General features: G+C 32.6%; 1 pseudogene; it reads left to right on the top strand.

Annotated features, from left to right (window-relative positions):
• The first annotated feature begins 1,424 nt into the window (after positions 1–1,424).
• Positions 1,425–27,870, top strand: part of LOC149545679 (GDSL esterase/lipase At1g06990-like) — a 120,999-nt pseudogene continuing 94,553 nt past the window's right edge.

Genomic DNA, 27,870 nt, shown 5'->3' with positions numbered 1-27,870 from the left:
TTATGCACAGAAGAGTAAAAAAATGGTCCTAAAAAGTGTCCACTGATACTTGACCCCCGATACTTACCCATTCAATCATCAATAGTGGTTCACAAAATATCCAATAGTACTTCACAAATCTCTAATAGTGGTTCATAAAGCACTAGTAGTAGTGTACAAATGCATCAACCATGGATTTAAAAAGATAGAAAAACCAAAAAGTTACCAACTATTGGGATATAAATGATTTACCATTGGATAATTCAATGTTTAAAAGTGAGTAAACCTATATTGGACCCCAACTCACTATTGAATACCTTCCCCCACTTGATAATTTTTACAGATTGACTTTCTATATTTTTTGTTTTAATTTGCTCAATATGGGAAAATACCCCGGTTGGGCTAACTTTGCACACCTAGAACTCCTTAACTGTAAGTCAAATTTTGCCAATTTTTTTTATATGCCTCCATAGGTGAGTGAAGGGTTTAAAGCTAAGGTTTTGGATTTTGGGTATTTCATGGATATCTCTATAGGAATTATGGAGCACAAAGTGGTCCAAAAGTGTCATTTTGAAATGCTCATCCAATCCTTGCTATGTTCATTAATCAATATAATCACTCATTAAAAAATGTCAGTATTTGTAGCTAAATGTCTCAACAATCTTTATGAAATGTTGCAATAATAGAACACAAGTAGACTAATCACCAAGAAAAAAGACTAAAAAATGATTCACTATTAGTACATATATGACTAACTATTAATACATATATTTTCATTTTCTAAAATTTTTAAACAATAATAATTTGAAAATGTCTATGACAAACTATAATAATTAACCCAATAAGCTTTCTCCCTATGAGACTTTAATCAGAATTTTTTGAGTTTCTGGGCGGTGTTGGACGCCGGGAAATAAAATCCAGTCATGCCAAAAGCTAGTTCTCTGCGCTTGTCAGACACCGTAAAATCCAGAAATCAGAAAAATTCACGATTTCAAGTTTCTAACGCGTCACTACCTAAATGAAAGAGACAGATCCGATTGACTTAGCAATAAGATTTAGAAGGAAACGCTGGTATAAGCTTTTAATAAGGGAAACACGCATTTCAAGTGGTAAGTATACGAACAAACACAAATGAACTGATTGGTAAGTATACCAACAAACATAAATACCATTTTAATTGCAATCAAAAAGTGAAATTAAGCCTGCAGCTAATGTCTATGCCGGCATCATAACGGTAATTTGTTGTTTTTAATAATTAAATTAAAAATTAATTTAGAACTGTAGGTTAAATTTAAATTGAACTAACAAAATACCATTTTGATGCCATAAATTTCATAAATACTCCCGCTAATCCCATCTATAGACAGTATAACACTCTTTAAATTCTTCAGTTCGAATTTGTAGGTAAGTTTTGAGACCAGGATTAGCCACAGAAAGTAGAAAAAATGCACCATTCTATTTTTGCTCAATATGTTCTATTTCTCCTCCACATTCTTGTTTGTGCAGGCAAAGGCAGTGGAGTAAAGAATGTTAAACACAAAGTGCCAGCTTTGTTCACTTTTGGGGATTCAATCGTTGATTCAGGAAATAATAACTTCATTCCCACAAACATTAACGCTGATCATCCACCATACGGTATGAACCTTAATGGCAATAGATCTACTGGGCATTGTTCTAATGGCAAGCTGGTACGTTTATAGTATTATGTATTTGGTGTACGTTCTGATGTGTTCCTGATAACTTACATGTTTTTACTATGTAGTTTTTGTGTTTGTGCAGCTGAATCTCTTGGAATTAAAGAGACAATGCCGCCATATTTAGATCCACAGCTAAATTTTAGAGGCCTCCGCACTGGAGTGAGGTTCGGTTCAGCTGGAAGTGGATATGACAATCTGACTGCAATGGCCGTTATGCATCACTAGGGTTTTTTATAAGATATGTGATGTTGATATGTTACATTATGATATTGATGTTAGGGTTCGATGAAAATGATGCTAATGAGGAATGGTTCAGTAATATATATATATATATTTTATTAAAGTGAATTTAGCATTTGTTTATTTATTTTGTGCGTTTGTGAGAGAATTATTATTTATAAAACATAGGTCAATAGGTTCAATAATGATTTACAAGAATTTATTTCTTATGAGAATGAATAGTAATCTTAACATTTCAGCCATTTAGATGATGTTCATCTGAATGTAAAGTGCACAAATGAGAAATACGATCTTGACAGCAATTGCTCACCAAACACTATCCTATAATTTTTTGTATCAATAAATTGCACAATTGAATCTTGATAGCAATGTCATATTGTGATGTTATTCTTTGAGTTCATTTTACATTTCTAAGTTCATAAAGTATAAATCATTTTTACTTCCCCACTTTATTAGCCTTTGCATGATTAGAGACCATGTTATAATAATATATAACATGAAGGTTGAGGTTAAATTATGACACTGCTTCTATTTCATCCATTAATGACAACAAATGGTGCTCTTAACATCCATTGTATTTGATTGGTGTTCACTTGAGCTAGAAATGCACACATGAAGAATGGGTTCCAACGAACCATTATTCATAAAGCAATCAATAGATTAGAGTAAGAATTCTAGATGTAAACACTTTATGGTTTCCAAGATTTCACCCATTCATAAGAATAAATAGTGCCCTTAACATCCAAACAATGGATGGTGTTCACTTCAACTAGAAGTGCACTCATGAACCCATGAAGAATATAAATAAAGCACCATATCATAATGTGATATTATTCTTGAATTTCATTTTAAGTTTCTATCTTCATAAAATAAAATCATTTCTATTTCCTCACTTTGTCACACTTTGCATAGCTAGAAGTCATGTCAAAATATATATGAACAAATGAATTTTATTTTATTTTTTCAAATTTAAATCCAAGAGCAATCATATTGTTGTTAAGACTTTGTACTAGAGATCATCTAGTGAGATAAGGTGACTAAGGCTTTTTTACAGGATGTGATACCAATGTGGAAGCAAATGGAATTACTAAAGAACTACAAAGTGCATATGGAGGAGGGAATAGGGTCCAAAAGTACGTCCAAAATAATGAAACGAGCTCAATACGTAGTGGTGGGAGGAACCAATGACTTTGTGCAGAATTATTATTACATGCCCTTCAGGAGCAAAAAGTTTAAAATTGAGTAGTACGCAAACTTTTTTATCCATGGCTACAACAGTTTCTTGGAGGTACCAAATATCGGATCACATTTATAACAACTTCAGGCCCCGTTTGGTTGCTGGAAGATGAGGGTCAAAACCGGGTTATCAGGGGCAAAACCAGGTTTTGCAAAAAAACTTTGTTGTTTGGTTGGTTAAACTTATAACTCGGTTTTCAATTTCATCTTCCAATTTTGGTCAAAAATTGGAAGAAGTTTCTTCCAGTAAAAAGGTGGAATTCGAAATTAAAACCAGGTTTTGAATTTTATGACAGTTTTTTAATAATATTGTGGGGTCCACAGTATATTCATCTTTCGTGTCAACCAAATGGACCATTGGCTTTCCAAACCACAAAACCAGGTTTTTGAAAACCTGGTTATAAGATAACCTGGTTATGTCAAAAATTCATCTTCCCCAACCAAACGGGGCCTCAATTCATACAAGATTATATTGTATATTTAATATCTTGGATTTCATTTTATGAAGTATATTTATAAATGTGATTGGAATTATTGTAAGCATACGATTTACAAGATTGGAGCCTGCAAAATTGTTGTGTTTGGATTACCTCTGATTGGATGCTTGCCTGTTCAGAAAACCACAATGAAGAAAAACAAAATGAAGGGATGTATTGAGTCCTACAACAAAGTTGTAGTTTCTTACAACAAAAAGATCAATAAAACTCTCACGCAGATTGAGGATCGCCTTCCAGGCATTAAACTCGTTTATATAGACATTTATGCCATTGTCTCAAATCTTGTGAACCATCCCCATAAATATGGTACTAATTGTAGGTTTTAGGTTTGTGTAATGAATACAAGTTTATAGCTAGACTCTGCAGCCTTTGCCAACATCCCTATCATATCCAATCGATCAAAGGTTAAAAGGATAGGGGCATTTTGTCATGTTTAAAGCTTAGTAGAAAGATGATTGAGAGTTTTTGCAGCTGCCTTGACAAATATCTTTCAAAATATGGAGGCATACAACACACACTTAGTTGATTATGTTGTGTATTTGATAAAAAAATAAGTTTAATTTTCAACCTTCTAATGATTAATATTTCATTAATAATTTCAAATCTTTTATAAATTTTAATCAATTGTGTTGCACATTAAACTTTTAAATTTATTTGATTTCTTTTATGTATTTTTTGAATCATGTGAATCAGACTCTTAATTATTATTTGCAAGCACTTCTGAATTTGATTTGTGAAGTTTTTTAGCATCAACATTTCAAATCTCACTTTGTGATCCATCGTCAAGATGAAAGCATAATCTGAGAACAAAAAGAGAAATGTATCTTTATTATTATTAAATGCACCTTTATTATTATTTATCGATATTAAATGTTTTCAAATTTGATATGTATCCATATATTTCATTTATATTTTTTAGATTTGATTGTTTTGGTATGCACACATTCTTTCATATATTATTGTTGACCATAGTTTTTTTTGTTTGGAAAAAGAGAGGTGGTTTAATCAATCAACTTAATCAACCCGAACTAGGGCTCCTATAGCACTTTGATTTATGGGTTTTGAACTAGTACAATTTGTTGGATACCAACTCTACATCCTTATGAAATGTAATCAAAGTTCAATTGTTACCTAAGTCTTGCAACTCAAACTCACCTTATCTGTCATCTTTCCGTAATGTATTTGATGTAAGTATGTGTGTTAACATAGTTGTTATTAGAGATCAAAGGATTATAGTTCTAAAACAACATTTGGTATATGCACAAAATAATCTACAAAAGATTCCGCTTTTTAATATAACTATATATGGATTAATTTACAATGTGGAGTGTCTGTCAAAGGTAAAAGTAGGTAGACTATGCATCCTAACTAATGATTTAACTATAAATGTAGATATATAGAAGTAAGTCCTTGCCTCTCAATTTTTCCAATAACCTCATGTCAACTTTTCAAATTTATCCTTCAAAATCTTATGGATAGTTGTAATTGGTTACAATTTCGTGTGTCTTCTTCGATAGTTATAGCGGCCCATAGGTGCAGGATGTACCTTGTGAGAGTAGAACAACCTCGACATGGTCCTTTCAAATAATGGCTATTTAGTCCATGATTAATTGGATGTTTAGTGCAATGCCAAAAAATTGGAATGCACTCCCAAGTGCTAGACGAATGAACAGAGTATAGGAGCAATAATGACAAATAATGACCTAGAATCAAATGAATATGTTGTTGTATATTTGTGAGTTTTTATCTCTCTCTATTTCTATATCCATATGTATTTTTGTAATTCACACTCTCCCTATCTACCTCACTATCTATATCTTTATATCATTCTTGCTCATACACATCAAAAATCATTTCTCCCTCCTTATGTCTATCTTATCTTACCTGTTTTATTACCATTCACTTCATTGTTTCTATATCCTATTTCCTTTATTCCTCTTTAATCTATTATATATATGTACATTGTACATCAATCTATCAAATCCAATACCCACATATTACCTTATATATCTTTATAATTCTCTCTCTCCCTCTCCCTCCTCTCCTCTTCTTACTTCTTTGCCTCCCAATCCCATCCTCTTTTTCCCTCCCTTGACAACTATCATCCACTTTGATGTTCAATCTATCTACATACTATCTCTCTTTATGTTTCCCTATCTAATTTTATCTATATCATTCTTTTCAACTCTCTACCCCTCTCTTTTTTTATATTATTCATCTCTCTCTCTCTCTCTCTCTCTCTCTCTCTCTCTCTCTCTCTCTCTCTCTCTCTCTCTCTCTCTCTCTCTCTCTCTCTCTCTCTCTATATATATATATATATATAATTATCTACCCCTCTAATTTTTATTTCTCAAATGAAATGGAAAAATTAGCTATTTAAAACTAATATTTTAAAATCTTCTTTGCCTCATCCTCTTCATCTTAATATAAATCCATTTCTCTATTTTTATATCCTTATGTCTCTCTATCTCTAATTCACACTCTCCTTATCTAGCTCCCTATTCTTTCCTTTATGTATTTCTTATATACACATACACTTCTTTCTCCCTCTCTCTTTATCATTCACCCATTACTATCTATATTCTATTTTGTTCTGTCTATTTAATCTTTTCTATGTATGTATCTATCTACTATCTATCACGTTAGATATCTTTATTATGATTTATCTTCATCTCCCCACTCTTCTCTTCCCTCTTCCTATTTCTCTCCCTCTCACTTCCTTCTTCTTTTCATTTTCCTTCATATTTATCTCCCTCATACACACACTCTTTAGCTATTTTCCCCTACCCATTTTGTATTACTATCAATATTTTTAGCTCTTCATCTTGCTTCTCTCTTAATATTAATTATCTAATTCACTCCCTGTGACCTCTCTCTCATTATCCCTCCCTATATCTATATACCCTTTTGACTTTTGATTCTTATATAAAATTGAAAACCTATTCTTTTGAAAGACACACAATATAAGGAAAGATTTGGTATTTATTTCATTGTAAACACTTCCCTACTTGTCCAGAGTTAAATGTAATTAGTGGGTTGGTTCTAGAAATCACGACAAGGGACTCGTGTGAGTAAGTAGGTTGGTATTTGGTATTTATTTCACTATAAACATTTCATTATTTATGAGCTTGGATTTATACAATACATTTATTTCTACCATGGTTTTCTAATCTTGAATTTTAACATATATCTAGTTTTACGAGTTTAGATTTATACAATAGAGTTATTTCTACCATGGTTTTCCCATCATAAATTTTAACATCTATCCAGTGCTCTTTTGTACTTAACCATTTTTTTTATCATTCAACAATTTTACCTTATGGAATTTGCAACATCTACATTAAAATCTTATTATATGAAATCAATATGTTGTTTACCCTCAATAAAAAAACATTCCCACCATATTGTGAAGTCAAGCATAGTCAAAAAAATCCCCACCATATTATGAAATCGTGCAGAGTTGAACCAAGTATCCCAACATATCAATTAAAAAAATATGCAATTGAATCATACATGGTGAAGTTGTCACCATATACTACATTCAAATCATGCATAGTTTCTGGATAAATATAGCATTGAAATATTTTATAGGTTTTCATTTGGATAAAATAGAAAAAATCATTCTAGGAATGGAATGTCTTTTCTAGAAAATTCTCTTAGAATCCATTTGAATTTTCCTAAAAATAGTTTACATCAAATTCTGTGCCACCAACTCATCAATCTTATCTTCCTTATGGTTCACAAGTTCCAAGAAAACAAACTTGTTGGCTTAGATTTGGCGAATCTTTGATCTTTATCATAATGCAACAGCTCAACATTATCAACCTTTTGATGCTCGACACATACTACGTCACTCAGCATCAATTATCTTGCTCGACATCCACTAGAATTTTCTTTCACTCAACTCCAACTGACTTTCTGCGAGCAGCTTGCACTAACTTTTCTTGCCACCTACTATCCACTCGGTCAAGCTTGGTAGACAAATTTTATTTGACTTATTCTTCTAAATTTTCTAAGTGTAGCCAGCCATTTTGTAACCTTTAGTAGATCATCAGTACATCATGTCATCACTGTCTTAACTGATCCTTGTACTTCATTACATAAGCATAACTCAACCTTTCCCCTAGGTTCTTTTGTTACATCTTATTGATCAAATCCTCCTCATCAATCAACTAAGTGATAGTACGTGAATCTCATAAGCAATTATCTAACCAGCAAATAACAAGTTTGACATTAGTGACAAAACAATGATTGAAACACATAATCTTCTTCAACAATCTCCTTCTTAACAATCTTTCTAGTCGATGATCTTTTCAATCAGATTTCAACACCAAAGTGTTCTTTGACAACAAAGTTCTTTTTTCCACCACTAAAGGAGTCAAAAAATTGTCTAGTCTATGATATGTTCTCTACACCCTCTAGGAAACAAGAGATTGATGTACAGGAGTGACAAGTTCATAAGAGAAGAGGCAGAGGAGGCAAAAACGTGGATGTTGGAGTTGAGATCAAGTAAGGAAGACAACCCAACATGAGCCAAGGACCAAGAAAATGGCAAGGGAGATTGCAAATGGTAAGAAATCAACCTTGGATTCTATCACTTAAGGTAAGAAATGAAGTTCCAATCATGGAACATGAGGGGTCTAAATGACCCTCAAAAGTAGTTTTCTCTTAAGAAAATTATCTATTATTGTCACTAAACATGTTTCTATTAATATGTTCTATTGTATTCTAAATATATATGCTCCCAACACTAGAAGTTGGACACATAATGCTTGGAAAAACATATCCACTTTTATGGATAAAAATAGTGGCAAGAAATTTATATGTATGTGTGACATTAACTCACCTCTCTACCCCTTATAGAAGCTAGGAGGGTTAAACAATTTCACAGATAGTATACAAGAATTGGTAGACTTTACTAATCTTAATGATCTCATAGATGTGGACACACAAGGCCCCTCTTTTACCTAGTTGAATAATAGGAAAGACAAGGAGTTGTCCAAGTTAAGCTGGACAAACTATTAGTCTCTGTTGATTTGCAATATTTGATCTCCTCCACTTTAACTTTCCTTTACAAAAATTGTTTTAGACCAAGCGCTGCAATTGTTTAATTGGTTTGATGGAGTTTGTAGTGACCCAAAGCCATTTAGATATGAAATTAAATTTTGTGTGGAGGAATGGTGGAAAGTCAAAATTGATGGCACTGCCATGTTTTCACTTGCTGCTAAACTGGATAATGCTAGGAGAGATTCCACCCATTAGGGGAAGTCCTTGTTTGGGGATATTTTTAAGAAGTAGGAAGTGATTGAGTCAAAACTAGAGGAACTTTGGAAGGCTATGGCTAAGGGGGATTTGTTTGTTGACACTATTAAGGAGGAAGAAGTATGGAGGAATCAATGGAAGGAGGTTACTACCAATGAGGATGATAGGAATACAAATTTTTTTCATAGGTAAAATGTAGTCATAAACTCATTTGCATTATGTAGACTTTCAAAACTAGATAGCCCTTTTCATCATGGGCATAACCCACTAACGAAAAAGTGAAGGCTGTCTGCATTGTACACAATGAGACTACAACCAGTGTAACCAATAATTTGGCAGTTGTACAGAAAGTGTTGGGTAAGAATGAAAATATATTAATGCTTTACATCTTCAAAGGTAGAGTTTACAATCAAATATAAAATATGCTTTTGTTTCATTTCAAGCTTTGTGTGAGACTATTTAGTGTTGTAAAATTAGGGTTTACAATTTTGTTCATTTCAATAATGATTAAAATAGTTTAAAAATATATATTCAACATCATAAAGATGAATTTAAATATATTGAAGATATCTATAATAGAAAATAATATATTAAAACTACAATAGTATTTAAATTGTAATAATCTTATAATTTTAAAAAAGTAATAGTGATAATAAAAAATGTTAACAAATTATAGTTATAATTAATTCTAGAGTGGTGATGTGCTTAATTCAAAACTCATAAGACCTAATTCAAAGCCATCTAGTATAGAGCATTACATTGAGAGTATTCAAATTTAGAGGTACCTATTAGCAACAATGTTAGATTTAACTTTGCTCTTAAATTTTATAATAAAAATTCTAATTAAGAACTATATTATATTTTAATATTTATGAATGGGATGAATTAAAATTTAAGGTTAGAGAAATCAATATTAAAAGTATATATATAGAAATTTTAAAAGAATAAGATAAAATATTTTGATAAATTAAATATTGATACATTTGATAACTAGAGCAGATTTGTAAGTGTTTATTTTATTTTATTTTATAGAAGTATTATACATTGGGTGGACATGGATATATGGGAGGATAAGGGGAGAGAGGCTAGAGAGAGTGAATAAGATGAATAAAATAAAGAGAGATAGAGAGGTGAAAAGTTTATTAGAGAGGAGAGAAGGAGAGAGAGAGAGAGAGGGGGGGGGGGGGGGGGGGTGGGATGAAGAGATATAAATAGATAGTATATAGATAGTGAGAGTTAATAAAAATATAGAATACAAAGAGAAACTGAGAAAATAAAATATAGATAGTGAGAGTTAATACTTAAAGAAAGGGGTATGATAAGATAGAGATCGGGGTAGAAGAAAAAGTGTATGTGTGTATACAAAAGATATAAGGAACCTATATGGAGGTAGATAGGGAGAGGATGAAAATTAGAGAGAGAGATATGGATATAAAAATATAGAGATACATGAATATAGAGAAAGATGGAGATAAAAAAAGATATAGATGATGAGATAACAATTTTAAATTATTGATTTCAAATATCTAGGTTGTCCATTTTGTATAGGAAATAATCATTTAAGGTATAGATAATGATAATGAAGATAGGAAATAATTAAATGCACATATTAATTAATAATATTTTTTAACAATCAAACTTCTATTGTCAAACTATAAAAATACTATGTCCTCATTTCTACATTTCCAAATAAACCAAAGAATGTGAGAGGATAGAATGTTCCAGAAAAAATTAGCATTTAAATTGACAACTATCACTCAATATTTATTAAATTGAGAACTTTTCAAATATTTAAAAAAATTATTAATTACTTATAACTTAAAGTTTTAATTAATTAAATACAAGAATTTGAAATGTAGAAAGTCTCATTTATAATAATCACTTAAATTTAATATTAATTGTAAAAGAGATAATTAGATTCAAAAGAGATAATTAGATTCAAACAACTAAATAATTTGGTTTGGGACCCTACTTCTCAAAGTACTTTTGTTTGATATGTCATGTCAAAAGCTATTAGATATAATATGTACAAATTTATTTGTACTATCCTTGAATGCACAACATTCTAAAATCCTTAAAGACATAACATTCTAAAATAAAGTATTGTTTGATTTTCATATCTTAAATTTCAAAAAATGTAAACTTTCTTCCCATAGGTCCCTTTTGACTTCTTCTAATACTTCTTCCCAAGATAAATAATTTAAACTAATAAGTAAATTCTTTTTAAACACTCTCTCTATCATTTAAGACTACCACTTATCCCACAACATTCCATTTTAAAATATATTAACTTTTGAATTATAAATTATTTTTATTATTGGACTTAGTATGTGTTAAAAAAATAAAATAATAAAATGTGTGCATAAAGTATATTGTTTAAAGATGTTTTGAATTTTTTTTTTTTAAATTATTTATTTTTTCTATTTGTTTTTATTTTCATTTATCTAATTTATTTATTTTTAATTCAGAAAGGAGCCAGAAACTTAGCTCAAACTTTTTTCTCATTCGAAGATGAAAGACTGATGAATCCGCTCTGTGCTTTTCAGAGAGTCGTTTCATCTCTCGCGATATCATCCATTTTATTTGCGCAAAGAAAGAAACAAAAATAACATCCTTCACTTTCCTCATCCTAGAAGGAGGCTGCAGTGGCATACAAGCCTTGACCAACTCCCATTCACTCTATTCTTCCTTAAAACATCTCCATCGCTTTCGAGTTTCACATAGATTTTTGTTCAATACCGATCCTTTAATTTATGGCTTCAACTTCGGGATCTCACCAGCAAAATGCTTTCTCTGGAATTGAACCCCCCGACAAAATAAGAAAAGTAGAACAATCTTCCAGAATATTTGATGTGTTCATCAACCACCAAGGCCCCGATGTCAAACAGACATTAGCTACACAGCTTACAGAGCTCTTGAAAAGCTAAGCATAAGAGCATTTCTTGATTCAGAATAGAAAGAACTTGGAGCTTCCTTTTCTTCCACTATTGAGTCTACCATTCTGTTCACTTCAGCACACATTGCCATCTTCTCCAAAGGATATGCACACTCCTTCTGGTGTCTCGTTGAGCTGGTTCTCATGTTACAAAGTATCGATAAGATTATTCCCTTGTTTTATCAAGTGGAACCATGGGAGCTCTGCCATGTCAAAAAAGGAGTATATGCTGAGGCATTTAGTAAATATGAAGAGAAAGGTAGATATCTCGACAAGCTAAAAGGGTGGAAGGAAGCTCTACAACAAGTTTCATTTACCATAGACTATGAGGTCAAGGATTCTGAGTAAGTTTTATGCCTATTTCCGATGTACTTGGCATATCCATTTTTATTTCTTTTCATTTGTGTGTGGATTGCATTCCTTCAAAAGTCTTGCAGATTAAAGTACCGACAAAGGCTTTCTTGTGAATATTCACATTTATCTTCAATTGAGCTATCTAGTAGATTGAAAACCAACCATTTGGAATCTTTGATTTGGCCAATTAGATAAAATTTTCAAGAGATAAATTCATAAGAGTTTCTATCATTGACATTGTGCAAAATCATCACTCAACATGTACCTACACCAAAACGTGTTAGAGTAACGATTAGAGAAAAAATAATGAATCTTTCTGACGAAACAAAGGATGCAAATCATTTCTTTAGTACAATTAAGAAGTCAAACATATTTTTCTCTCATGTACCTATAACACTTGATGATTCATAGGAAGAATAAGAACAAGAAAAATAAGGTTTTATGGATAACTTTATCTCCAATGATGAGATCCAAGACATCGTATTTGAAGCAATAAATGAGGTAGATGGAATGAGTAATGATGAAAAGTGGGAAAAGGAAAAGAAAAGAGAGAAAAGATGTTCTTCTTATCAATGAAGATAAATCTTCATTAATCACAATTGACATAGCTGAACAAGGTGACATTTCATGAGTCACACTATCAGATCAGGGTGCAATAACACATGATAGCATCACAACTAGCGCAGAGGTTGAAGGAAAAGTAATGGACAGTATGATAGTTACACCTACTTCATCTATCATGGTGACATTGTTGGCAAATGACTTAAGAAAAACCATTTCTAGTGTACATAAGGATGATGATCTATAATCTTTTGATGAAGAATCTCTTATGAAGATATCATTAATGAAATTAGCTAAGGTCAAAGAGAAATAAGGAAAGAAATCATAAAAGAATACAAATATTATAAGAAGAGATTTGGATAGATTGCACAAGGCATTTCCCATGCACATATCCCTTCAAGGAAATTATGTTGTGGAAGATTTAGACATAGTTCTTAGTGATTTTATTGCTCATTGCACTTCACCAGAGGAATCTGCTAAGGAAAAAGCATAACAAAACTACATTATAGAGAAATTCCTCAAGGTATGTGCTTCTATAGAAAACAATGTGAAGTTAATATGAAAATATTAAGGGATGTATAGAAGAAGGAAAAAGATATATATTACTTGTATCAATTCAGATAAGCATGTGAAAGAGGCAGATAAGGGAATCAGGGAGGAAGACTTATAAGTTATAGAAAAGTGCATGAATTTCAGGGAAATCGAACCAACGTGTTATAGAGATTGACAAGTTGAATAAACATTTGATACAACTAGTGTGTTATAAAGGAATAGAGATAGGGTGATAAAAATATTTTCACTACTACAAAGTCTTCTTTAACCAAAGTTAGAGATTATTCAAAAGGAATTGGAGTTATTGGAGACATCCAAGAATTCTTATGAATTTTTCAGCTCAATAGATCTTCAAGAAACATAAATAGAAGCATATGCAATTTATGGTGAAATTCAAGTTGTAGAAAACTTGAAGAAGGTATGTGATACTGATTTTGTAGCCCTCAAGGCTAATTTTGATATGTGCTATGATTTGTGTATGTTTTTGGTTAAACAATTTTTTACTAGATATATATAGTACGCTTTTGGATTATTTCCTTTATAATTGATGTCAAAGGGGGAGTATAGAATAGGCAGTGAAAAATGAGTGATGAATGTGAAGTCATACAATATGGATAAAGGGGGAGTAGTATGTACTAATAACTTTTTTATGATAAGGTTTTATTTTGACATTGACATAGTCATTTTTAAGTAAGTGTTTCCATCAATTCCAAAGGAGGTGATTGTTCGAAAGTGATCAGATATAATGAGTCAAATGTTTTTGTTGATGACAACTAAGATAATAGGAATGATCATATAACATCATATTCAACTATGGTCAAGTTCTATATATGAAAATTGTCTAAGTATAATGCAAGAAATAGTGAACAATCAGATTGTTTCTATCGGCGAACATAGAAGGATAGTCAGTTATGGCCATAATTTTTTACATTAGTATTATAAGGTTTGTATGGTATAAGTATGTTCACTCATGTTCAGATAGTGTTTGATACATATTTTGGATGGAAAATATGTTAACTAGTCAATATTGTAAAATTTAGATTAAGTGTTAGTTATTAGGAAAATTGGCTTAAGGAATTGAGTTTCCTTGTCAATTCAATTATTTGGCATTGAAGGGATGACATCCTATATGTTAACCTATCAATAAAAGATTATAATATCAAGATTTGATTAATGTGTTACATGTTAAGTGAACACAACCAACTGAAGAATTATTTTGGAAGGATGTAAGCAATGATAGTTTTTGTAACTAGCACAGATAATTAAATGTGAATTTTATGTATGATATATTGATGCTATTGTATTGATGATCAGATATGAGATTTGATGTTTGGTCAAATTAGATGCAAGATACTCTAAGGACTAATCAAGCATTGTGATGTCAAAACAATAATTTTGGTATTGCATCTATTACTTTTTGCATATTGGATAGTGAGTCCTTATTGAGCAGTGAGCTCTCTTTGTAAAACAACTCCTAACAAGGTTGAAAGCTCTAATAGGGTCAAGTCCTCTACAAGGAATAATGTACTAAATGTATGTGATGATTCATAATAGGTTCAAAACTCCTAAAAAAGTATTTTTGGATTAGTATATAGTTATGGGTACCATCCCATCGAGGTTTTCCCTTGGCTAGAGTTTCCTAGAAAATAAATCATGGTGTTATGAGTTCATCATTGTTATGTGTTTTTCTTTTTGTATTGTTTTTTGTGGATTCATATGGTTAATTTTTGAGATAATTAATTGGTGTAAAAGTGTTAAAATATTGATTCAACCCCAGTCTCTGTATTGCCTATTTGTAACAAATGCCCAGTAGTGGTAGTACAAAACTTTGCATGCCCAATTGAGGTACCAAAATGTTTAAATATCCTAATTTTGGTTGTTATTATTCTTGTTTGTGACTTAGTTGCTTAAAGATAAGGTTTTAACTTCCCACCATTAAAAATGCACTCTACAAGAGATAAATTATGCGTAGAAAAGTAAAAAAGTGTTCCTAAAAAGTGTCCACCAATACTTGACCCCCATTGCACCAATTATATTTTCATTCAATCATCAAAGTGGTTCACAAAATATCCAATAATGCTTCAAAAATCTCTAATAGTGGTTCATAAATCACCAATAGTAGTGTACAAATGAGTTGACCATGTTTCAAAAAGGACAAAAGCCAAAAAGTTACCAACTATTGGCATATGAATGACTTACCATTAGACAATTCAATATTTAAAAGTGAGTAAACCTATATTGGACCCTGATTCACTATTGAATATCTTCCCCTACTTAATATTTTTTCCAAACTTCGTATAATTTATGTTTTAATTTGCTCAATATGGGAAAATACTCTGGTTGGGCTAATTTTGCACACCTAGAACTCCTTAACTGTAAGTCAAATTTTACCCATTTTTTTGATGTACATCCATAGGTGAGTGAAGGGTTTAAAGCTAAGGTTTTTGCTTTTGGGTATTCGTAGATCTCTCTATAGGAATTCTTGAGCACAAAGTGGTCCAAAAGTGTCATTTTAAAATGCTCATCCAATACCTACTATGTTCATTCATCAATCTAGTCACTCATAAAAATGTCACTATTTGTAGCTAAATTTTTCAACAATTGTTATGAAATGTCACAATAATAGCACACAAATAGAATAATCATCAACAAAAAAAAATGGAAAAAAATGATTCACTATTAATATGTGTATGACTAACTATTAATATATGTATAACTAACTATTAATACATGAATTTTCATTTTCTAATTTTTTTAAATAATAATAATTTGAAAATATCTATGATAAAAACTATAACAATTATAGAACTTCTATGCCCAATCTTTTCTAAGCCATTACCCAAAGTCACAGCTTGAGTGGGAATGGGAATACAAAAGGAAGAAAATGCAAGTTGTCTCCTTTGGCGCAAAAGAGGCCAAAATGTACGAAAAGTCAAATGCACCACAGCTGTAAGACCATAACATCATTGCCCCGACCCTTCCTTATGTGTTCCTTCCACGCTCTTTTAGAGAAAACACACTCAATTATCATCATTATTATTATCATTATTAAATAGTGCAATGAGTCCCCGCAAAGGAAATTATATAGCGTAATGAGTTTATCTTGTAACGTGTACCGAAAGATTACGCCTTAATCAAGTATGCTGTGATCAATCAACATACCCATCGCTATTTTACTGTGATCAGTCAACACACTCATCGCTGTTTTGTAGTTTACTTTTAGGGCAAGATGAATGTGACTCCTCTAAGATCATCCGTATTTTAGTACGAAGCATCAATGTTGTGAGAATCATTAAGAAAGCTGTGATTATTGAATCTTTGTACAAAAAAGAAGATGCAAGTGAACCGCAAAATTGGAAACTGTGTGGAAATTGATTAGAAATGCATCGAAGCTGCACGATGGAAATTAGACAGATATCAATGTCAAAGCATGAAAAGTAAAGATAGTTGCAAAAAGATCAAGATGTAATAGTTTCCAAATTAAATTTGTGTATTATTATATTTTCATGTGACATTCATTTAGTTATGTGCTATTAGGATAAATATGGAGGAGAGGGACACGAGAGGAGAGACTTTACAAGGAGATAGTCATGTGTGCAAAGTTGTTTAGAAAAAAATGATATTTGTGTTTGTGTTACATTTGCATTTGTAAAGAAGAGAAGAAGAGAGAGGGAGACAAAAAGGACATGAGGAGAGATATCTAGAAATATACATTGATGGAGAAGAGGGGGGAACGAAGGGTAAGGAGAAAAGAACTCTTTAAACATTCTAGGATGTAGGTAGAGAAGATGAAAATAATCTAAATCTATTTGATTTAATATATTTTGTTAAAATATTTTTATCTAATTTTTAATATACTATTTTAAAGATAAAATGATTATTTAAGAATCACAATATATTGTATGCTAAATTAGATTAAAATATTTAAAAGATCATATCAATTAATAATAAATTTTTATAAACATTTTTCTATTGTTAAATTATAAAAATACTATGTTCCCACCATTCCTTAAAATTAATTATAAAATAGAATACTTAAATTTACTCTATATATATATATATATATATATATATATATATATATATACACAACACTAAAAAATTGGCAAAGACCTAAATCACATAGTTCTTATCAATCAGTGCAAATTAAAGAGAAAATTAGAAGAAACACAACAGACTTTCAAATCAAAAATCACATCAGGTCTTTAATCATCTATCAAATCGACGAAACCTAAACTAACTTTAAAAGAGGAGAAAAACAATTCAAAATCATTAAAATGAAATTCAAAAAAGGAGGAAGAAAATGACAAAAGTGTTGAGAATAAATAAAATGTTTATTAAATCAACAAAATCATTTATCCTCACAAAAGAGAAAATCTCCCTTTTTCATTTAAAAGAATTAGAAATATCCTCCATTATCCTCAAAACCAAGTCTGTTGGACTCTTCCTCCTGGTCTCTTATGAGATATTTTTAGTTTCACATTCACCCATCAGTCAAAGGTGAAAATCCTGATTCTTACCCCAACCCCTTCTGAAATCTTATAAATAGGAGGGAAATCCAAGAGGCAAGGGACCCAAGTCTTAGGCATCTGCTCTATAGGCACATTTTGATTCATCATTTTAGCATTCTCATTGTAGCATTTTCATAGCATTTTAGCATTATTTTGTATTATTTAGCATCATTTATTACTTTTTAGTTCATTGTATATTCATCTTGATAGCATGTAATTAGTATTTCAATCATAGATCTTGCACATATCCATTGTAGATCTGCATTTCAAGCATTCTCCCATTCTAGAACTGTCACTAAATGCTAGTCTGAGAGCTATTTTAGTAGTTGTAATTAGGGAAACATGAGACGCTCATAGAGATTACATTCTGATGATGATATCTTGGGTTTAGTCTCGTTCATCGTCAGTCTATTTGCATTCTACACTAAGGTTTCATGAATACGCGTTTACACCATGTACAAATTGGCACCAATCGTGGGGCTTGAACACAAAACCTCTCTATTTTCAAAATTTTGAGTCTAATCTTTCATTTCTAGTGTAGATCTAATTTTTTGCTATTCTCTTGTGCAGATTTGATCAAATATAGGTTCTACAACATTCAAGAGGCCTCATATCAGTAAGAAAAATATTCCAAAATCTTCCTTGAGCATACAAGGGTGGGATCTGAACCTTCTCGCACTTCTGAGATTTGTCACAACACTTCCATGAAATATCCTAATACTTATGAACTCTGTTTTAATGCATTCAATCTTTCTATAATGCATATACATAGTTTTGTAATGCATCTGCATATTTCTATAGCGCATTTACATAGTTCTGTAATGCATTTGCACATTCTTATAGCTCTTTTTGAAGACTTCTATAACACATTTAATCATTTTTGCAGTGCATTTAAGGCATCTTACAATGCATTTGATTTTCTTATAGTGTGTTTACATGATAAAATAGTGCATGTAAGGTTTCCTATACCACATATGAGCATTTCTGTAGTGCATCTGGTAAAAATTACAATTTCCTGAATCTAACTTCCAGATCTGAATATTGATTGCTTATAGGTCTCTCTTGAGTCAATGAAGAAGTTCTCAGATTATAAACAACACACAAACAGGAATGAGGACCCTCATAAATGTGCCTAGCTTTTGCTAGCTCTGAATCAGATAAGTGGACCTTAGCTCTCATTGATTAAGAGTGTGACATCCCTAAGTTCCAAACATAGCTTAATAGAAGCATTTGATCTCATTGATCTAACACAGAAGTAGGCTTATGCTCTCAACTCCTTCGAGTTGATCAGAATGCCTTACCTTCTATAAAGATTGGTCACAATTGAACGGGGAAAGAATCTGCACATAGTTTAATTTGGAGCCCCTCTATTTGTAGTAGTGTAAGGGTTGGTAATCAATACTTTGTGTTTGCTGTGTTTGGGAAGTCAAAATAGTAGGGATATGCTCTCACTCTCCTCGAGTGATCAGACTCCTAGACCTGTCATGATTTCCATTTTTTGCTTTACACTAGATAGGGCTATCTTCCCATAGAAAGGCTACCTCCCAAGTTTCCTTAGTAGGGCCAGTGAGAGGGATTGCCTCCCAAGCTTGCATTCCCAATCGAATGCAAGCCACCTATGTTTAGAACATAGCCTTCCTCTAGTAGTCTCATAAAGCATTGCGCCGAATCTCCCTAATGTTGGTGGGAAGCTCTCTCACCATAAGAAAGGTAAATCTGAACATAGATGGTTAAACACTAAAACCCACTAGTCACCCACCTTTAGATAACCTTATTAGGAAGCCATTTTCTTCCATTTTCTAAGTGCATGTGGTTTTACATTTTTCTTTGGATTTTAGTGCCATTATGCTTGGAAGTGCTTGAAAACATAATAACAAATACCAGTGTAGATCATAATCCTTCTAGAAAGAAGAACTTCAAACCGATATCAAGAAATCAAGTTCAAAACCAAGACATTTCTGAACAAACTTTAAAGTAGCACATATACTGCATAAAAAAACACCTTTGAACGTTTATGTAACACTTTTGATCACCATTATAATGCATATACCTGTAGAAAAATGCATTTAGACCTTTAAATAGTGCATCTAATTCATGAAACAATGCATCTGAATGATAAAACATCGCATTCAAATCATGAAACAACACATGATTAATAAAACAATGTGTTTGACCAGTAAAACAATGCATCTGATTAATCCTGTGACACATCTAAGAAAAAACTCAAAATAGAGGCCATATGGGTGAATAATGATTGTGAACAAACGATGAATTTGGATACCCTTTTCCTTTCTACTACTTTACAAAATTTGAGAATTTCTATGTCTGACCGAAGATATTTTTTGAAACAAACAAAGCTACGAACATCATCATCAACCCAACAACTACCATTACCTCACTTCACAGATCAAGCCAAAGATGTTTGGAGACACACATCTGTCCCTTTACTTAACTTCACAAAAGTGAACCTTATCCTATCAATATTGGCAAACACCTTGTCCAATCTAGCTTGTTGCTACAAACAAATCACGGTCAACAAAAACCTTCACGTTTTGAAAAATGCCTAAAATCTAAAAGCATACAACTCACCTTTCATGCCACCGCACAAAATCGGTGTACCAACAAAGTCAAAATGGTTGCCCATATGAGTGAGTGCTAGGATAGCTAGAAAAATCATCAAATGCACAACACCTCTAAACAACTTTGAATCCACTACAACAATATATTACACACAGAACACAGTTACTCCCAAGTCACCCTTGTTCAATCAAAATTTGGAATCCTTAGCCATGATAGGTTCATCTCACACATGGGATGACAGAAGTATTGAAACCAAAATTAAAGAATTTCAGAAAAATCTTGAACTTGTTGATATCATGGACAAGATACTGGAAAAATACAAAGAACGCTACTCATGTTAGCACAACAAGGTGCAAAATTTCCATCTGACTTTGATGTAACCAATCTAAAAAGAGACGAAAAAGAGTCACCTTTATACATTTTCACCCAAAAATTGTAAGAATTACAACTAGAAATGGAAAAGATGAAGCGAGGGAAAACCCAACCCATAGAGTTTAGTCTCCAAAAGGTGTGTCCCCTACCATTCGATAAAAGCATTACCTTCACACCTTTCCCTCCAAATGTGTAGATACAAAAATATGATAAATATTTTGGTACATCGGATCCACAAGATCATCTTAAGAAATTATATATGCTAAGTATGGAGTTTGTCCATGACACAAGGTACCTAATGTGTTTATTTCCTAGGAGCCTCGAGGGGCAAGCCATGGAGTGGTTCTCCAAACTACCCTCCACTATTAAAACCTTCGATCAATTGGCCTCTATTTTTATCACCCAACATTCTTATAACATTAAAAGGGAAGTTACGATGATTGATCTATGTAACGCAAAACAACTCCCAGATGAACCATTGAAGGCCTTCCTACAATGGTGGAGGCACATTTTTGCATTATATCATAGAGACATACCAGATAAAGAGAAGGTAGATGTCTTCATCAAAAGTCTCTCAAAACCAATGAATTATTGGCTCCAACTCCAAGGGCTCAAAGATTTTTAAACTACCTTAAAAAACACCACTAAGGTGGAAGAAAACTTGATAAACAATGACATAATTAAATTATCTAAAGATGGTAAGGGTTTCTCCAACAATTCCACATAGATGCAGAATTCCTCCGATCAGTCCACTGACAAACAAAAATTGTGGTGGAGAAACAATAACAAAAACACCACAAATGATGGGGTAGTTGAAGCCAACCATGTCAAAACTCAAACTCAACCCCATTTAAATCAATCGGGTCCCATTGTCGCACCGCAACAAAATAATGTCTACCTATTTTATCGACATAACATGAAGACTCCCTCTATGTCTAATCATCAAGTTGCTTATAATCAAGCTTCTACCCCATAAAGATATTAGTCTTTTGATATACCTAAGGAGTATACACCCATAGGGGTATCTTATGAGAGTGCTTTACAAACACTCTTGGCCAATGAACTCATCGTGTTACCCAAGGCCAAAACATATGAACCCCAAGTCAAGCCGAAATGGTGGAATGATAAACACATTTGTGCCTATCACCAAAATTGAGGGCACTTAACAAACAATTGTTTTGCCCTTAAGGGGGTCATCCAAAAATTAATAAACGATGGACCTATTGAAGTAAACAATCTTAGCAATAATGAAGACCATACGGCCTTCAAGAATCCCTTCATGAGTCATGAAAAGGGGGAGTCCTCCAAGGCCAATCAAAAGACACCTCCTCAAACCAAGGTTAATTATGCACATCACTACAATAATACCATTGGCATGATTTTCAGATTTGATGACGCTGTAAATGTCATCATAATTAAAGATTAAAAAAAAAACAATCCTCAAATGTTATTACTTGAGGTCAAGCCTCTAAAATTATCCTACTAGGACCTATGACAAATCCCGACCAAGTAGCTCCAAGTTCCTCCATGCCCAAGTACAACCTGGTTAACCAATGACTTAAGACTCTAGCCCACATCTCCATTTTTGAACTATTGCAAATCTCCCTGGAGCATAAAGAAATACTCACCAAAGCCTTAGTGCCAAATGAGCTCGATGTGAGTAAATTTTAGAACATGGTCAGCAATCTAGTTGCTCCTCACTACGTATCTTTTTTAGCTCAAGACAACATGTTTGTCATCAAGCCACAAAGTTCTCATTTGCATATTGAAGTATTCATCTATAGGAACTGAGTTAAAAGAGTATTGGTCGATGGTGGGGCTGGTCTCAATATTTGCACAGTCAATTTAGTAAAAGCCCTCGGGTACACAAAGGATGCTGTTGACCCAAGAAAAAAATTACCATCAAGGCTTATGATGATGAAGATAGATCCTCCAAAGGAATGGTTATATTAGCAATCAGAGTAGGACTAGTTGTGAAAGAGACTATCTTTTAGGTCTTAGACCCACAATTAACTTATAACATCCAATTGGGAAGCCCATGGATTCATGACATGTAAGCCATTCCCTCCACCTACCACCAGTGCCTTAAATTTTGTTACATGGGTCAAGAGGTGACCATACTCGAAGAACAACACTTTTCCTAGTATTGTAACTCACTTGTCCCTCATAACAAGGAAGAGAATGGCACACCAACAGATGACATTAGCTAGTTCACAGCTAGGTGTTAGCTCTCTTTGTTCAATTTATTTTTGAGTCTTTTCAGTTAGGTGTTAGTTCTCTTTGTTTTGAGTCCATTTTTGTTTAGGTTTTTGCATCTTTTTTCTTCTTTTTCTTTTTAGTTTTGAATTAGGGAGTTAATGTGTGTTGTTTGGGCTATTCCTAGCACAAGTTCCATCCTAATTAGTTACGATTTTTGGAAGAGGTATTTCTTAGTCAAAGAACTCAAGGGTTTTATCTTGTAATAAACTTTATACAAGTCTTATGGAAGGAAGTGTTGCTCTGTGGTTGTCAAGCTCATATCTAGAATTGATCGTTCTAACCACTTCACACATTTAAGAGAGATATACAAGTTGTTGTTAAACTAGGTGAGAAGTTATTGAGAATCATCCAAGGTGTTTGGTATGAGTAATGATGGTTTTCATAGCCTCTCCATGTTGCTTCTTGGTGTGTGAGTGTCCCCTCCCCCCCCCGAAAAAAAAGAGAGGAAAAAAACTAACGAGAGCCAAAGGAAGTAATCAAGAAAGTTCAAATGCTCCAACAACATAGTCTAAGTGATACCCTAGAATTTCAAAAAATTAAAAGAGAGAGAGAAAGAAAGAAAAGAAAAAGAAAAGATCACGCAAGGTAGCATAGCCTAATCGTTGCCTTGTGTACACAAAAATATCAAAGAGGAATCAAATGAAAGCATACAAGCTCTTTGGAATTATAAAACCAGTCAAAAGAAAAAGCTAAAAGCTCACTCATTGAAGAGCCCTTTGGATGGATCCTTGTATTTGGTCAAGAGTGATATAAATGGGCTTCTCAAAGATCATCAAATCTCTCACTAGTTAGTGAAGATTGGTCTTGGTCATTTCTCATAAATTTGTGGTTTCCTATGCCTGAGAATTAAAAGGAATTAACACATTATGCACATATTAGACATGAAAACTAAAGTTTTGGATTGATGGCCAAGACACTTTGTAAACTCTTATGTTATCAATGTTAAGTTTATTGATTGATTGAGTTTGAGGAAGCTTGCTCATACAGAAATGTCATTATTATTTATCCCTTTTATTGGGGCTATTTGTTGTGGTTCCACAAAACATGCCTCATTTTTTGGTGAAAAATGGGGACCCCCTTTTCTCTATGCTTTTGAGTTGTAGGGACTCGCTCTTTAGAACTATGAATCTTACAAGACACCTTCAGGAGTGGGACTACTATGACTAAGGTCTAGCAGTTGGGTGGGTCTATGCCATTTGAGATCTAGTAACTAGAAAGAAATTTTTGGTACTAAGTTCATAGTGCACACCTTGTGCACTATCCCACTTGCATTCATGCACAAGTTGCACTTCCCCTTTTGAGTGTAACAAATGATGTCAAGGTACACACTTGTGTAGCTTATGCATGTGTGCACTTGCACACCTTACACATGTGTGCACCCTAGTAATGTGTGTGGGGTGCATCAAATATGGTATGCGTGCTCACTACCACATCTACAAGGTATATTCTCATTGTACTTGTGTAGGTGCACATGGTGCACTAGTCCCCATTTTTCAAATTTTTTGCCACTTTTGACTCTCCCCATTTTTTGAGTTATTTTTAGTCTACGACATTTGTCTTCCAAAAAACATTATACTAATGTTTATCTTTTGTGTAGGTCATTATAGAATCCTCATCATCTATAGAAGCAAAAAATTACCATGGTATTGCATGTGCATATTCAACATAGCTGCCTTGGGATTTCAAATAGAAGAAGTAGAAGGAGTTTAATTCCATGACAATGTTGGACTACAAAGAGGGAATAAATCATCAAAATGACTAGGAATAAGTACACAAGAGTGGTGCTAGACCTCATTTGAGTAAAAACTAGAAAATCATTTTCAAATCTAGGAATTTTGTTTTTTTGGAAAACCAAGCACCTTGTAGAACTCCTTAAAGATGAGCTAGTGTGAAGGTGTGCTAAGTCTAAAAGTGCTCTACTATGAAGGTGTGCTAAGTCTAAAGATGTGCTAGTGTATATATCCAAAACATCCAAAGGTCCCCAATATTACCATTGCTTCCTCATCTTCAGAAGGAACTAAGATCACACTCAAACCCATGATTTTCAAGTTCCAAGGAGTGACTAAGAGGTCACACTTCGTGGATTTAGTCTTTGAAGTGAGAGATATAAAATGTTGATAAATGTTATACAAGAGAAGAACTAGATAAGATTGATTATTGGATTGAGAATATATAGGCCAATAATAAGGCCATGTTATCTATGTATGAAGGTATCCAAGATATGCAGAGAACAAATGCTCAACTATTTGAAGCGAATAAATACTATAGGGTGGCCAACTTAAAGATTTTTTATGATGACTCCAGAACACAAATAAGCTTAGTGAAAATATTTGTATAAAAATTCAAGCACCATTTCAAGAAATATCCTCTTGGGATAATGTTGGATGCATTGTCAAAATTGAGGAGACACTAAAGGAGTTGGACTCTAAGAATGATGATTTTGCAAAAATAAGGCAAGAAGTTCATGATTTCCATAGGGAAGTGAGGGAAAATTATGAAGATTTAGACTTGTGAGATCCTCAAGAAATTACCTACAATATCCAAAAGTTCAAAGGTGAAAATTCAAACATAATTTTGGTGGAAGGGTCTCAAAACCTAGATGCTGAAAATTGAAAATTTGACAATCAAAAATATTCTTGCAATTTTGGCGCACTTTTCATAATGTGCACTAATAATTTTGATCATTTGCAGTGCCACTGACAATTAACTGTAAGTTCTATTTTTTGAGTGTTTCATGCACAAAAAATGCATTTTGTTGGTAGTTTAATTGGCAAAAACTCATAGTGAAGCTCAAGATCTCCTTTAAACAAGTGCCAGAGACTTCCAAATCATCTCAAGTCTTCTCTCTTCTTATATTTTACTTCTCTATGAGATGTTGAGTCATGTAAAGGACCATGCACCATTTAATGAATACAAATAAGAATGGATGCCTACTTAGCACCTAGTTGGGAGTTTGTTTGTACATAATTTGCTTAAAATTAGTGTTTTTAGCATGCCTTTTGCAAGGAAAAAGCCCTAGACCCAAAAATTTCATTAAGGTTGCTATAAATTCAGAGATGTAATATGTATTCAAGGGTAGTATTTTGATGCGATAAAGTATTCACTATTGCTTCTCTCTTTCTATGTGTAGTGTTTCTTTCTGGAATGTGCATTTCCTTTATCAATTTTATGTTCATGAACAATTATGGAGCCAATGGTTTTACTGTATGTTAATGCTTATGCAATCAATTAGTTTTGGTGTTTGTCATTTGCTAAAAAATTCTCTTGTTGTGACAAATTGGAGAAAGGATCACCTTCAAGTTCTTTGCATAGCAATTTGTCTCATGCAATTGCACTTTCTATGGCTATACAATTTGATGAATTGCGAAACATCCTATGTATTTTATTGTTCTCTTTCATGATTGCATTGGTGGAGTTGACGATACATTGCTCCTGGTTTCATTAGTTTTCTACTTGATTCTTTTGAGTATTTAATTTGTAGAAGCATTGTGGCTTTGACTTATGTCCATTAGGGATTTCATTTTTGTAATTTCGTTTAAATTTCTTATTATCCCGACTCTATCATTTTTTGATAGAGGGCCACACCACCCTTACCCACTCGCAATCAAGAGTGCAACAATATGGAGACCAAGCGAAATAAAAAAAATGCTTCACAAGAAATTTTATTATACTTGAAGATCCTTACAACACCCACAAGATGATATCATAGTTATGATTTCTTCAAAAAGAAGTTTACAAATTCTTCAACATAAGAGAAATCCCAAATAAGAGTCTTCACACCAAGAGCTTCACCAAGAATTTCTACTTTAATAGCTACACCTTTAGAGCTTTCACACCTTGAAGTCTTCACACCTTCTAGCTTCTACTTCTCAAGCTTGATTAGAAATGCTCATATGCCTTACTTAAATAGGCACTTACCACCCAATGCATGACTTATCCACAACCTTCTACAGAATATCCACAATCTTCTAAAACTTCCATAACCTTCTAGAATTACAACTAAGCACCACCATGTGGACCAATTATAAAATTACATTTCCTTTATGGATCACAACAAATATTAAATGCAAGATTTAAGAAACTTTCCACAAGCTTCTAAGATGCCACCTACACACCTCGATTAATGTAATGACAACTATTTTTCTTATTTTTCTATTTATGCCACCTATGCACCTTGAAAATAAAAATCCTCCTTTCCTTTCTTTTCTCCTTTTTATTTTTTATTATTTCTCCTCTAATTTTCGTCACTTTCTCTCTCCTCTAGATTTTTTTTAAAAATAAATAATAATAATAAATTCAACATGTCTCCCCTTTATTTTGAATGCAAGATGCTCCTGCATCATTTTCTTTTGAACATAGTAGTTACATTGTTAGAATTTTCATTCATCATAAAATAAAAAAATACAAAAAAAAATATTTTTCTTTGGATTGCATTCCTTCAGAAATCTTATAGATTAAATTACCAACAAAGGCCTCCTTGTGAACATTCACATTTATCTTCAATTGAGCTACCTAGTAGGTTGAAAAATAACCATCTAGAATCTTGGATTTGGCCAATTAGATAAAATGTTCAATAGAGAAATTCATAAGAGTTTCTATCGTTGACATTGTGCAAAATGACCGATCAACATGTACCTACACCAAAATGTGTTAGAGTAACAATCAGAGAAAACAAATTGAATCTTTTTGATGAAACAAAGCATGCAAATAATTTCTTTAATATAATTAAGAAACCAAATGTATTTTTCTTTGGTGCACCTATAATGCTTGATGATTAATAGGAAGAATAAGAGCACAAAAAATAAGGTTTTATAGATAACTTTATCTCCAATGAT

This window comes from Cupressus sempervirens, chromosome 7 (assembly GCF_028749045.1).
Source record: "Cupressus sempervirens isolate cs-2001-9-10 chromosome 7, ASM2874904v1, whole genome shotgun sequence".
Classification (NCBI taxonomy): Eukaryota; Viridiplantae; Streptophyta; class Pinopsida; order Cupressales; family Cupressaceae; genus Cupressus; species Cupressus sempervirens.
This window is presented reverse-complemented; position numbering and strand designations above follow the sequence as displayed.